The sequence below is a fragment of the Schistocerca nitens genome, chromosome 2, assembly GCF_023898315.1.
Source record: "Schistocerca nitens isolate TAMUIC-IGC-003100 chromosome 2, iqSchNite1.1, whole genome shotgun sequence".
In the NCBI taxonomy this organism is placed as follows: domain Eukaryota; kingdom Metazoa; phylum Arthropoda; class Insecta; order Orthoptera; family Acrididae; genus Schistocerca; species Schistocerca nitens.
Window position 1 is genome coordinate 374,216,313 of NC_064615.1, and position 12,225 is coordinate 374,228,537.

The following is a 12,225-nucleotide window of genomic DNA, read 5'->3' on the forward strand; positions in this document are numbered from 1 at the left end:
CTAATATTATCACACAAATAATAAGAGAAGTCCAAATTGAAAACTTAATCTTTTGAGCTAGGCTCGAAAATATGATCTATTCTATCACTATGTACTTTGAGGACGCAGCTTTTACCTTTGTATCTGTGCCAATGTATAGACCAAGTGATAGGAAGTATGGTATATTGCGAACCGTTTAAAATATCGGAAGAAGGTACAGGTGAAAGTGCTAACATAACAGACATAATCACTTCATCTTACGTCACTCGTATGTAAAATAAACTACATCGCGACTTGACTTTTTACGTGTTGATAATCCTGCCGTCTAGGGGTTAACACGAATCCACCCAGAAGTACAGCAATATCGTAGACTATCTTACGCTGTCTCGAATACAATTATGTGAACTGTTATAGACTGGATCAACTATTAAATTATACTGACGAAAACAGGTTTATTTATTTCACCCTCCAAAAATGTTCTGAGCCAACGGCCTTGCAGCAGTGGTAACACTGGTTCCCGTCAGATCACCGAAGTTAAGCGCTTTCGGGCTGGGCTAGCACTTGGATGGGTGACCATCCGGTCTGCCTAGCGCTGTTGGCAAGCGGGGTGCACTCCCCCCTTGTGAGGTAAACTGAGGAGCTACTTGATTGAGAAGTAGCGGCTCCGGTGCCGTAAACTGACATACGGCCGGGAGAGCGGTGTGCTGCCCCGCCATATCCGCATCCAGTAACGCCTGTGGGCTGAGTGAGGATGACACGGCGGCCGGTCGGCACCGTTGACCCTTCCAAGGCCTGTTCGGAGGGAGTTTAGTAAATCTGTTCTACGCGGTTCGACTGGCCACAGTGCCAAATTCGCTCCTACATTGTACGATGTCACTGCACCGGCCCATGTATAACAGCGGAAGCGAGTCTTTCGCTGATTCCGAAAACGTTTAAACTCTCTGGAATCATTGCGACCAATCCACCGTTCATTCAGAACACACAAATCCTCCTCCGACAGCAGCTCACACCACACTCAGTACCGAACGTTCAGTCACTTGCACCATCCCCTCACTGAGCTTGGTGGCGCAGTGGTTGGCACACTGAGCACGTTTTCGGAGAACGACGTTTCTAATCCACACCCCGCCATCCAGATTTATGTTTTCCGTGATACCGATGAATCGCTCCAGGAACTTGCCGGGATGTTTCCTTTGAAAGGGTAGGGCCGATTTCCGTCCCCATTATTGACACAGTCCTAGTTTGTAGTCCGTCTCTAATGACCTCGATGTCGACGCTACGTTACACTCTGATATTTCTTTCCTTGAGTTTCAACATTTCGGGGAACAACAACTTTATTTAAATTCCTTAAAGCGTTCTGTCAACAGTTGCAGTATTTATTGTGCGACTAGTTTCAAAGCCTTACAGCAACATACTGGGTGTTTGAAAAAAAAGTGTCCCATGTTCTTACAAGAGATGGTACTGATCAAAGTTAGGAAAAAATTGTTAAGTAGCATATTCCGGAGCCAATACGTGTTGAGATGAGGCCATTTTACTTGCGTCGAGAATGGTAAGTACTCAGTGGTGTGGGATATCTTCCTGTTCATATTCATTGCTCACTTACAATTCACTGTCTTTGCGTCTTTTCTTGGTCCTCTGACTGTGAGGCCGTTGACAGCCATAGTACTTGCAGCTGTCTTCTAAGTGAAAGATTCCTTACGTATCGACTGGAGCAGGGGTGTCCAACCCGCAGCTCGCGGGCTGCATGCGACCCAAAGTAAGTGTCAGTGTGGTCCAGGAAGTTAGCATCTAATTCCGTTTATGTAAAGCTGTGATAAAATGAATATTTTCAATTTGAAACTTCCGCAACGCGAAGCTATTCTCTCATTGGTTCGTCTCGTTCTTAACAATGGCACACGTACTCTACTTGAACCCCAGACTATCATTCCCACAACCAGTCGTTCCGTCAGAACCACTGATCTGTTATCGTACGGTTGCTTCATTTGCAACTGCGGAACTAAATGTTTAGAGACGTATAACGAAAACTTATGAAAATAAATGAAAATTCCATATTACTTCTGCAGAATTCTGATAAAGAACCTTTTTCCACCGTAGTTCTGATCACTACAAGTCGGCAGAATTTAGAAATTTTCATGGGAGCTGCAATTATTGTCGATGTTTGCTCACATTACCGTAATTCTGTTCAAACAGTTTTGATTTGACATCGTACAAATAAGAACCACATTTAAACAACGCCTCTATAATGGGCTTTCACGAAATGTTTTTACTTTCGTGTGGAATTTATACCATAGCAGATGATCGGTATATATCAAAAAGTGTTAGTACTGCCGTGGTGGCGGAGGCTTTTTCCTTAGCCTTCGTCGCCACACAACGGCCGTAATCCTTATTCCACTCACACGTTACACACAGCAGGAAAATTTCTTTGTAATGTGGTTGTATTGTACTGTCTGGAAGGAACAACTTTTCAGATGGAGCTCATAGAGTTGGAGTGTGACATCCAACTAAAAGAAAAAATTGATCGTGTGCCATTGTCGGACTTCCCAGAGACAAATATCGCTTGCTGCAGGTCATGCTTTATATATGTCATCTTTATTTGGAACTACGGACGTTTGTGAACTTTTACTTTCAAGAATAAAGCACATAAAAAGTAAAAATATATCCTAAATCTCAGATAAACACCTTGAGACCACTTTGATCGAACCTGATATACATATACAATAGTTCCCCCAAATTCAAATGTCACATTAATCCTGTGACAGGTTAATGAAACCTCATGTGTATAAAATGTCAAGTTAATGCCATCTTGCTGTTTTAGAATAAAGGATTATAATTACTTAAATGTTTCAAGTATATAGCTCCGACGATCCCTATTTTTTTTTCACAGTGTTTAGTGTTGATGCTGAGTATATCATGTGTGGCCCAAAAATACTTGTCTTCTTCCAATGTGTCCGAGCTAATCTTAAAGACTGGACACCCCTGGTCCAGAGGTTGAGCAGACATCAAACAAGATTAGCGACTCCATGGAATCGAACAAGGGAAACTGTAAAATTAAGTGCAATTATTCCACGATGGAAATGGCAGACATGTTATTACGCTAGACACACCGAACCACATAGTTAGCGCCAACTCCATAAAAAAAGTTCAGCAGGTTTTCTAGTGACTTTCAAACGCAGGATAATTCGTAAAAAGTGCAACGGATTACGGTAGACAGCGCACATTTCGAACGTAGGCTATGAAGAACAATATGTTGTGAAGAGTACAAGATCATACTGAAATAGTTTTGCAAATAGCTGCAGATGCTGAAGGTATAAACCATTCTCCTGCGTGGTCAATTCGGCCCGAGCAGTTATTTTGTCCATATCACTCACAGTAAATGTAACATCTTGGTCGATAATGTTATAATGAATTCTGCGGTGGAACACTGAAGATACGAAATTCGAAGCTCGCATTTTATTTATGAATGGCGTGGGTTTTACACAGACTGAGATAATACATTACCACGTGTGGACAGAGCAAACCTCAGACCGATCATGGTAGCTAGGCATGAGACTCGCTTTAGTGTCCACCGGTAAACATCCAACTCCCAATTTTCTAAAGAGTTGAACTCTCATGTATAAAACAGTTTCAAAGGTCCGTTTACTTCAGAAATGAGTTCATGTGATATATGTGACGTTAAGAATGTAATCGAGAAAAAATTTAGTAGAGGTTTGAAATTATGTTTATAATTTGTTGTAAGTCGCTAAACGATCTACTTATCAAACAATGAATGAGTACAGGCTAGATAACATGGGCACCGTTTTAATCAAAAGCTTGTTGTTCAGACAGCTCAATGCCTGTAACTAGTGACATACAACTACGTAATTTTGCAGGTACATTCAGTGGTATACGTGTTGCTAATAGAGTTAGTAGTAAAGAAAGAATAAATTAAAACGTCGTGCCTGATCTTGAAGTTCTACTACATCAGCAGCGAAATTGTAGTGAGCGATAACCTTTTTTGTCTTTCATCATATAACAGGGAGTGACAACGAGCAAAAGTTTCGCAAAGGCTTGAAATTGTCTGTAAAGTCTACTGGAAATCGCTAAATGCTCTTACAGTCAAATATTAGATGAATATAGACTGAGTAATTTGCACGCCGTAAATTACGCCGTCTCGTGACAATTACACATTTTCTTGCTGTAACATTTGTATTACTGTGTTGAACCTTCATCATAATGTTATAGGTCTTAGTGAGTAGATTGTGACAGCTTTTAAAATTATTAAATTCGGGCAATAATTTTATAAAATATTGAAAATCAAATTGTCTTGCCTCCGGAAGCCGTTAGACAGACTACCCGCAACTGAGATGATGCACCATGAACGACGAATGGGTTAGCCGTTTAGTAATATACAAGAGTTGGACAAAATATGATTGGATAAGAGCACAGGTAGCTCCAGTTTTCAAGAAGGGTCGTCTAGCAGATGCGCAAAACTATAGGCCTATATCTCTGACATCGATCTGTTGTAGAATTTTAGAACATGTTTTTTTGCTCGCGTATCATGTCATTTCTGGAACCCCAGAATCTACTCTGTAGGAATCAACATGGATTCCGGAAACAGCGATCGTGTGAGACCCAACTCGCTTTATATGTTCATGAGACCCAGAAAACATTAGATACAGGCTCCCAGGTAGATGCCATTTTCCTTGACTTCTGGAAGGTGTTCGATACAGTTCCGCACTGTCGCCTGATAAACAAAGTAAGGGCCTACGGAATATCAGACTAGCTGTGTGGCTGGATTGAAGAGTATTTAGCAAACAGAACACTGCATGTTGTTCTGAATGGAGAGACGTCTACAGACGTTAAAGTAACCTCTGGCGTGCCACAGGAGAGTTTTATGGGACCATTGCTTTTCACAATATATATAAATGGCCTTGTAGATAGTGTAGGAAGTTCCATGCGGCTTTTCACGGATGATGCTGTAGTATACAGAGAAGTTGCAGCATTAGAAAATTGCAGCGAAATGCAGGAAGATCTGCAGCGGATAGGCACTTGGTGCAGGGAGTGGCAACTGACCCTTAACATAGACAAATGTAATGTACCGCGAATACATAGAAAGAAGGATCCTTTATTGTATGATTATATGATAGCGGAACAAACACTGGTAGCAGTTACGTCTGTAAAGTATCTGGGAATATGAGTACGGAACGATTTGAAGTGGAATGATCATATAAAATTGTTGGTAAGGCGGGTACCAGGTTGAGATTCATTGGGAGAGTCCTTAGAAAATGTAGTCCATCAACAAAGGAGGTGGCTTACAAAACACTCTTTCGACATATACTTATTGCTCATCAGTGTGGTATCCGTACCAGGTCGAGTTGACAGAGGAGATAGAGAAGATCCAAAGAAGAGCGGCGCGTTTTGTCACAGGGTTATCTGGTAAGCGTGATAGCGTGACGGAGATGTTTAGCAAACTCAAGTGGCAGACTCTGCAAGAGAGGCGCTCTGCATCGCGGTGCGTTTCTGGATGAGGTATCGAATATATTGCTTCCCCCTACTTATACCTCCCGAGGAGATCACGAATGTAAAATTAGAGAGATTCGAGCGCGCACAGAGCCTTTCCGGCAGTCGTTCTTCTCGCGAATCATACTCGACTGGAACAGGAAAGGGAGGCAATGACAGTGGCACGTAAAGTGCCCTCCGCCGCACACCGTTGGGTGGCTTGCGGAGTATAAATGTAGACGTAGATGTAGAAATGCACACATGAACGTAAATTCAGATGCTAGCCAAGCCTGCAGGAGTGCTGATGGACTAGATCACGAACGTCACCTGTGCGGTGTCCTCAATACGTTGCAAGCGTCAGTCATGGTCAGAGCAGTGCTCTGTATAGTTGTGAGTGCGCTGTGTCGGAGCTAAGTGAATTCGAAAGTGGGCAAATTGTTTACGCTCGTATGTTAGGTGGTTCCGTAACCCAAGGAGACGAAGTGATTGGGGTTTCAAGAAGTATCGTATCGAAGATTTATACCGCCCACAAGGAAAGCGGAAAAGCATCATCCTTTAAGTCACAATGCAGACGGAAACGTGTGTTGAGTTGTGGTGAGAAGGTCATCGAAGAGGGTTATGACGACAGCTGCAAAAGTCTTTGCAGAACCGAACGTCGCACTCGCAAACTCTGTCACCACCGAAACAACACGAAGGGAGCTCCATAAGGAGGGAATAACTGGGAGAGCTGCTCTTCCAAAACCGCTCCCCAGTGAAGCAAATGCCCGTAACGGAACCCAGGTCATAAAACTTGATCCATGGGGCACTGGAGGAAAGTCATTTGGTCGAATGAGGCTTGTTTCTCTCTGTTTCCAAGTTCTTTCTGATGTTACGTCGCAAGATCGAAAAATGGCAGGGGGTTCGGTGATTATTTGGGCACCAATATCATGATGTTACGTGGGTACCATTATTACCGTGCAGGGTCGCATTACTGCCAAGGATTTGGCTGATCACGTCCGTCCCGTGACACAATGCCTGTTTTCCAGTGACGACAGGTCCCCAGTTCACAAAGCTCGCGTCATCCAGGACTAGTTTTCTGGGAACTCATGATTTTCGCATCTCTCCTGGCCACCACAGTCACCAGATCTCAGTGTTATTGACACCTTGTGATCTGCTTTGGAGAGAGGGTGCGTGGCCGCTACGCATATCCATCATTTTTACCTGAACTTGCCACTGCATAGCAGCAAGAATGATATAAGATTCCCTCGTGAACCATACAAGAAGTGTGCTTATCCATTCCGCGACGACTGGAAGCTGTTATGAATCGCAGCGCGTTTTCTACACCGTATTAGGCATCGCAATATACACTACTGGCCATTAAAATTGCTACACCGCGAAGATGACGTGCTACAGACGCGAAATTGAACGGACAGGAAGAGGATGCTGTGATATGCAAATGGTTAGCTTTCCAGAGCATTCACACAACCAATGTGCTGACATGAGGAAAGTTTCCAATGGATTTCTCATACACAAACAGCAGTTGACCGGCGTTGCCTGGTGAAACGTTGTTGTGATGCCTCGTCTAAGGAGGAGAAATGCGTACCATCACGTTTCCGACTCTGATAAAGGTCGGATTGTAGCCTATCGCGATTGCGGTTCATCGTATCGAGACATTGCTGCTCGCGTTGGTCGAGATCCAATGAGTGTTAGCAGAATATGGAATCGGTGGGTTCAGGAGGGTAATACGGAACGCCGTGCTAGATCCCAACGGCCTCGTATCACTAGCAGTCGAGATGACAGGCATCTTATCCGCATAGTTGTAACGGATCGTGCAGCCACGTCTCGAGCCCTGAGTCAACAGATGGGGACATTTGTAAGACAACAACCATCTGCACGAACAGTTCGATGACGTTCGCATCAGCATGGACTATCAGCTCGGAGACCCTGGTTGCAGTTACCCTTGACGCTGCATCACAGACATGAGCGCCGGCGATGGTGTACTCAACGACGAACCTGGGTGCATGAATGGCAAAACGTCATATTTGCGGATGAATCCAGGTTCTGTTTACAGCATCATGATGGTCGCATCCGTGTTTGGCGACATCGCGGTGAACGCACATTGGAAGCGTGTATTCGTCATCGCCATACTGGCGTATCACCAGGCGTGATGGTATGGGGTGCCATTGGTTACACGTCTCGGTCACCTCTCGTTCGCATTGACGGCACTTTGAACAGTGGACGTTACATATCAGATGTGCTGCCCTGGCTAGCACATTCTCCAGGTCTCTCACCAACTGAAAACTTCTGGTCTATGGTGGCCGAGCAACTGTCTCGTTACAATACGCCAGTCACTATTCTTGATGAAATGTGGTATCGTGTTGAAGCTGCATGGGCAACTGTACCTGTACACGCCATCCAAGCTCTGTTTGACCCAATGCCCAGGCGTATCAAGGCCGTTATTATGGCCAGAGGTGGTTGTTCTGGGTAGTGAATTCTCAGGGTCTATGCACCCAAATTGCGTGAAAATGTAATCACATGTCAGTTCTAATATAATATATTTGTCCAATGAATACCCGTTTATCATCTGCATTTCTTCTTGGTGTAGCAATTTTAATGACTATCAACGAATGATATGAGCAATTTTAATGACTATCAACGAATGATATGAGCAATATATCAACAAGTATTTGTTTCCACGCGTACGTTTATTTGGTAAGACTTTTTGCTAGTTTTGATCAATAGTGTCTCCATTTAGAATATCGGAAACTTTTTTAGACACTCTTGCAACTTAACAGGCGTGGCGAGTGTTAAATAAAAAACACCTAATTACCACTATGACGGGATGAATGCTCGTTACAAGCAAGAGTAAACCTGAAGGATCTAGATTTGGTATCTGTACGGAGTCATTGTCTAGTAACTTGTGTTTTAGATGCCTCGCTACTCATTTTCCCTAGTAGCCAGCCAGCCATTGTGGCCGAGAGGTTCTAGGCGCTTCAGTCTGGAACCGCGCGACCGCTACAATCGCAGTTTCGAATCCTCCCTCGGGTATGGATGTGTGTGATGTCCTTAGGTTTTTTTTTTTTTTTGGTCATCAGTCTACTGACTGGTTTGATGCGGCCCGCCACGAATTCCTTTCCTGTGCTAACCTCTTCATCTCAGATTAGCACTTGCAACCTACGTCCTCAATTATTTGCTTGACGTATTCCAATCTCTGTCTTCCTCTACAGTTTTTACCCTCTACAACTCCCTCTAGTACCGTGGAAGTCATTCCCTCATGTCTTAGCAGATGTCCTTATCATCCTGTCCCTTCTCCTTATCAGTGTTTTCCACATATTCCTTTCCTCTCCGATTCTGCGTAGAACCTCCTCATTCCTTACCTTATCAGTCCACCTAATTTTCAACATTCGTCTATAGCACCACATCTCAAATGCTTCGATTCTCTTCTGTTCCGGTTTTCCCTCAGTCCATGTTTCACTACCATACAATGCTGTACTCCAGACGTACATCCTCAGAAATTTCCTCCTCAAATTAAGGCCGGTATTTGATATTAGTAGACTTCTCTTGGCCAGAAATGCCTTTTTTGCCATAGTCTGCTTTTGATGCCCTCCGTGCTCCGTCCGTCATTGGTTATTTTACTGCCTAGGTAGCAGAATTCCTTAACTTCATTGACTTCGTGACCATCAGTCCCGATGATAAGTTTCTCGCTGTTCTCATTTCTACTACTTCTCATTACCTTCGTCTTTCTCCGATTTACTCTCAAACCATACTGTGTACTCATTAGACTGTTCATTCCGTTCAGCAGATCATTTAATTCTTCTTCACTTTCACTCAGGATAGCAATGTCATCAGCGAATCGTATCATTGATATCCTTTCACCTTGTATTTTAATTCCACTCCTGAACCTTTCTTTTATTTCCATCATTGCTTCCTCGATGTACAGATTGAAGAGTAGGGGCGAAAGGCTACAGCCTTGTCTTACACCCTTCTTAATACGAGCACTTCGTTCTTGATCGTCCACTTTTATTATCCCTCTTGGTTGTTGTACATATTGTATATGACCCCTCTCTCCCTATAGCTTACCCCTACTTTTTTCAGAATCTTGCACCATTTTATATTGTCGAACGCTTTTCCCAGGTCGACAAATCCTATGAAAGTGTCTTGATTTTTCTTTAGCCTTGCTTCCATTATTAGCCGTAACGTCAGAATTTCCTCTCTCGTCCCTTTACTTTTCCTAAAGCCAAACTGATCGTCACCTAGCGCATTCTCAATTTTCTTTTCCATTCTTCTGTATATTATTCTTGTAAGCAGCTTCGATGCATGAGCTGTTAAGCTGATTGTGCGATAATTCTCGCACTTGTCAGCTCTTACCGTCTTCGGAATTGTGCGGATGATGCTTTTCCGAAAGTCAGATGGTATGTCGCCAGACTCATATATTATACACACTAACGTGAATAGTCGTTTTGTTGCCACTTCCCCCAATGATTTTAGAAATTCTGATGGAATGTTATCTATCCCTTCTGCCTTATTTGACCGTAAGTCCTCCAAAGCTCTTTTAAATTCCGATTCTAATACTGGATCCCCTATCTCTTCTAAATCGACTCCTGATTCTTCTTCTATCACATCACATAAATCTTCACCCTCATAGAGGCTTTCAATGTATTCTTTCCACCTATCTGCTCTCTCCTCTGCATTTAACAGTGGAATTCCCGTTGCACTCTTAATGTTACCACCGTTGCTTTTAATGGCACCAATGGTTGTTTTGACTTTCCTGTATGCTGAGTCTGTCCTTCCGACAATCATAACTTTTTCGATGTCTTCACATTTTTCCTGCAGCCATTTCGTCTTAGCTTCCCTGCACTTCCTATTTATTTCATTCCTCAGCGACTTGTATTTCTGTACTCCAGATTTTCCCGGAACATGTTTGTACTTCCTCCTTTCATCAATCAACTGAAGTATTTTTTCTGTTACCCATGGTTTCTTCGCAGCTACTTTCTTTGTACCTATGCTTTCCTTCCCAACTTCTGTGATGGCCCTTTTTAGAGATGTCCATTCCTCTTCAACTGTACTGCCTACTGCGCTATTCCTTATTGCTATCTATAGCGTTAGAGAACTTCAAACGTATCTCGTCATTCCTTAGTACTTCCGTATCCCACTTCTTTGCGTATTGATTCTTCCTGACTAATGTCTTGAACTTCAGCCTACTCTTCATCACTACTGTATTGTGATCTGAGTCTATATCTGCTCCTGGGTACGCCTTACAATCCAGTATCTGATTTCGGAATCTCTGTCTGACCATGATGTAATCTAATTGAAATCTTCCCGTATCTCCCGGCCTTTTCCAAGTATACCTCCTCCTCTTGTGATTCTTGAACAGGGTATTCGCTATTACTAGCTGAAACTTGTTACAGAACTCAATTAGTCTTTCTCCTCTTTCATTCCTCGTCCCAAGCCCATATTCTCCTGTAACCTTTTCTTCTACTCCTTCCCTTACAACTGCATTCCAGTCGCCCATGACTATTAGATTTTCGTCCCCCTTTACATACTGCATTACCCTTTCAATATCCTCATACACTTTCTCTATCTGTTCATCTTCAGCTTGCGACGTCGGCATGTATACCTGAACTATCGTTGTCGGTGTTGGTCTGCTGTCGATTCTGATTAGAACAACCCGGTTACTGAACTGTTCACAATAACACACCCTCTGCCCTACCTTCCTATTCATAACGAATCCTACACCTGTTATACCATTTTCTGCTGCTGTTGATATTACCCGATACTCATCTGACCAGAAATCCTTGTCTTCCTTCCACTTCACTTCACTGACCCCTACTATATCTAGATTGAGCCTTTGCATTTCCCTTTTCAGATTTTCTAGTTTCCCTACCACGTCCAAGCTTCTGACATTCGGCCCGCATCTCGTGGTCGTGCGGTAGCGTTCTCGCTTCCCACGCCCGGGTTCCCGGGTTCGATTCCCGGCGGGGTTAGGTATTTTCTCTGCCTCGTGATGGCTGGGTGTTGTGTGCTGTCCTTAGGTTAGTTAGGTTTAAGTAGTTCTAAGTTCTAGGGGACTTATGACCACAGCAGTTGAGTCCCATAGTGCTCAGAGCCATTTGAACCATTTTTGAACCTTCTGACATTCCTCGCCCCGACTCGTAGAACGTTATCCTTTCGTTGATTATTCAATCTTTTTCTCACGGTAACTTCCCCCTTGGCAGTCCCCTCCCGGAGATGCGAATGGGGGACTATTCCGGAATCTTTTGCCAATGGAGAGATCATCATGATACTTCTTCAATTACAGGCCACATGTCCTGTGGATACACGTTACGTGTCTTTAATGCAGTGGTTTCCATTGCCGTCTGCATCCTCATGTCGTTGATCATTGCTGATTCTTCCGCCTTTAGGGGCAATTTCCCACCCCTAGGACAAGAGTGCCCTGAACCTCTATCCGCTCCTCCGCCCTCTTTGACAAGGCCGTTGGCAGAATGAGGCTGACTTCTTATGCCGGAAGTCTTCGGCCGCCAATGCTGATTATTTATCAAAATTTAGGCAGTGGTGGGGATCGAACCCGGGACCGAAGACGTTTTGATTATGAATCAAAGACGCTATCCCTTAGGTTAGTTAGGTTTAACTAGTTCTAACTTCTAGGGGACTGATGACCTCAGATGTTAAGTCCCATAGTGCTCAGAGCCATTTGAACCACTTGAACCTAGTAGCCAGCGTGCCAACAGAATTACAACCGACTGTAGCATCTGCGAGCGCCTTTAAAAACGACAAGGCGGCACTTAGTTCTTA

The 12,225-nt window shown here is 43.6% G+C and overlaps 1 pseudogene; it reads left to right on the top strand.

Moving 5' to 3' along the window:
- Positions 1-462: 462 nt before the first annotated feature.
- Positions 463-580, top strand: LOC126238033 (5S ribosomal RNA; annotated as a pseudogene).
- Positions 581-12,225: the final 11,645 nt, after the last annotated feature.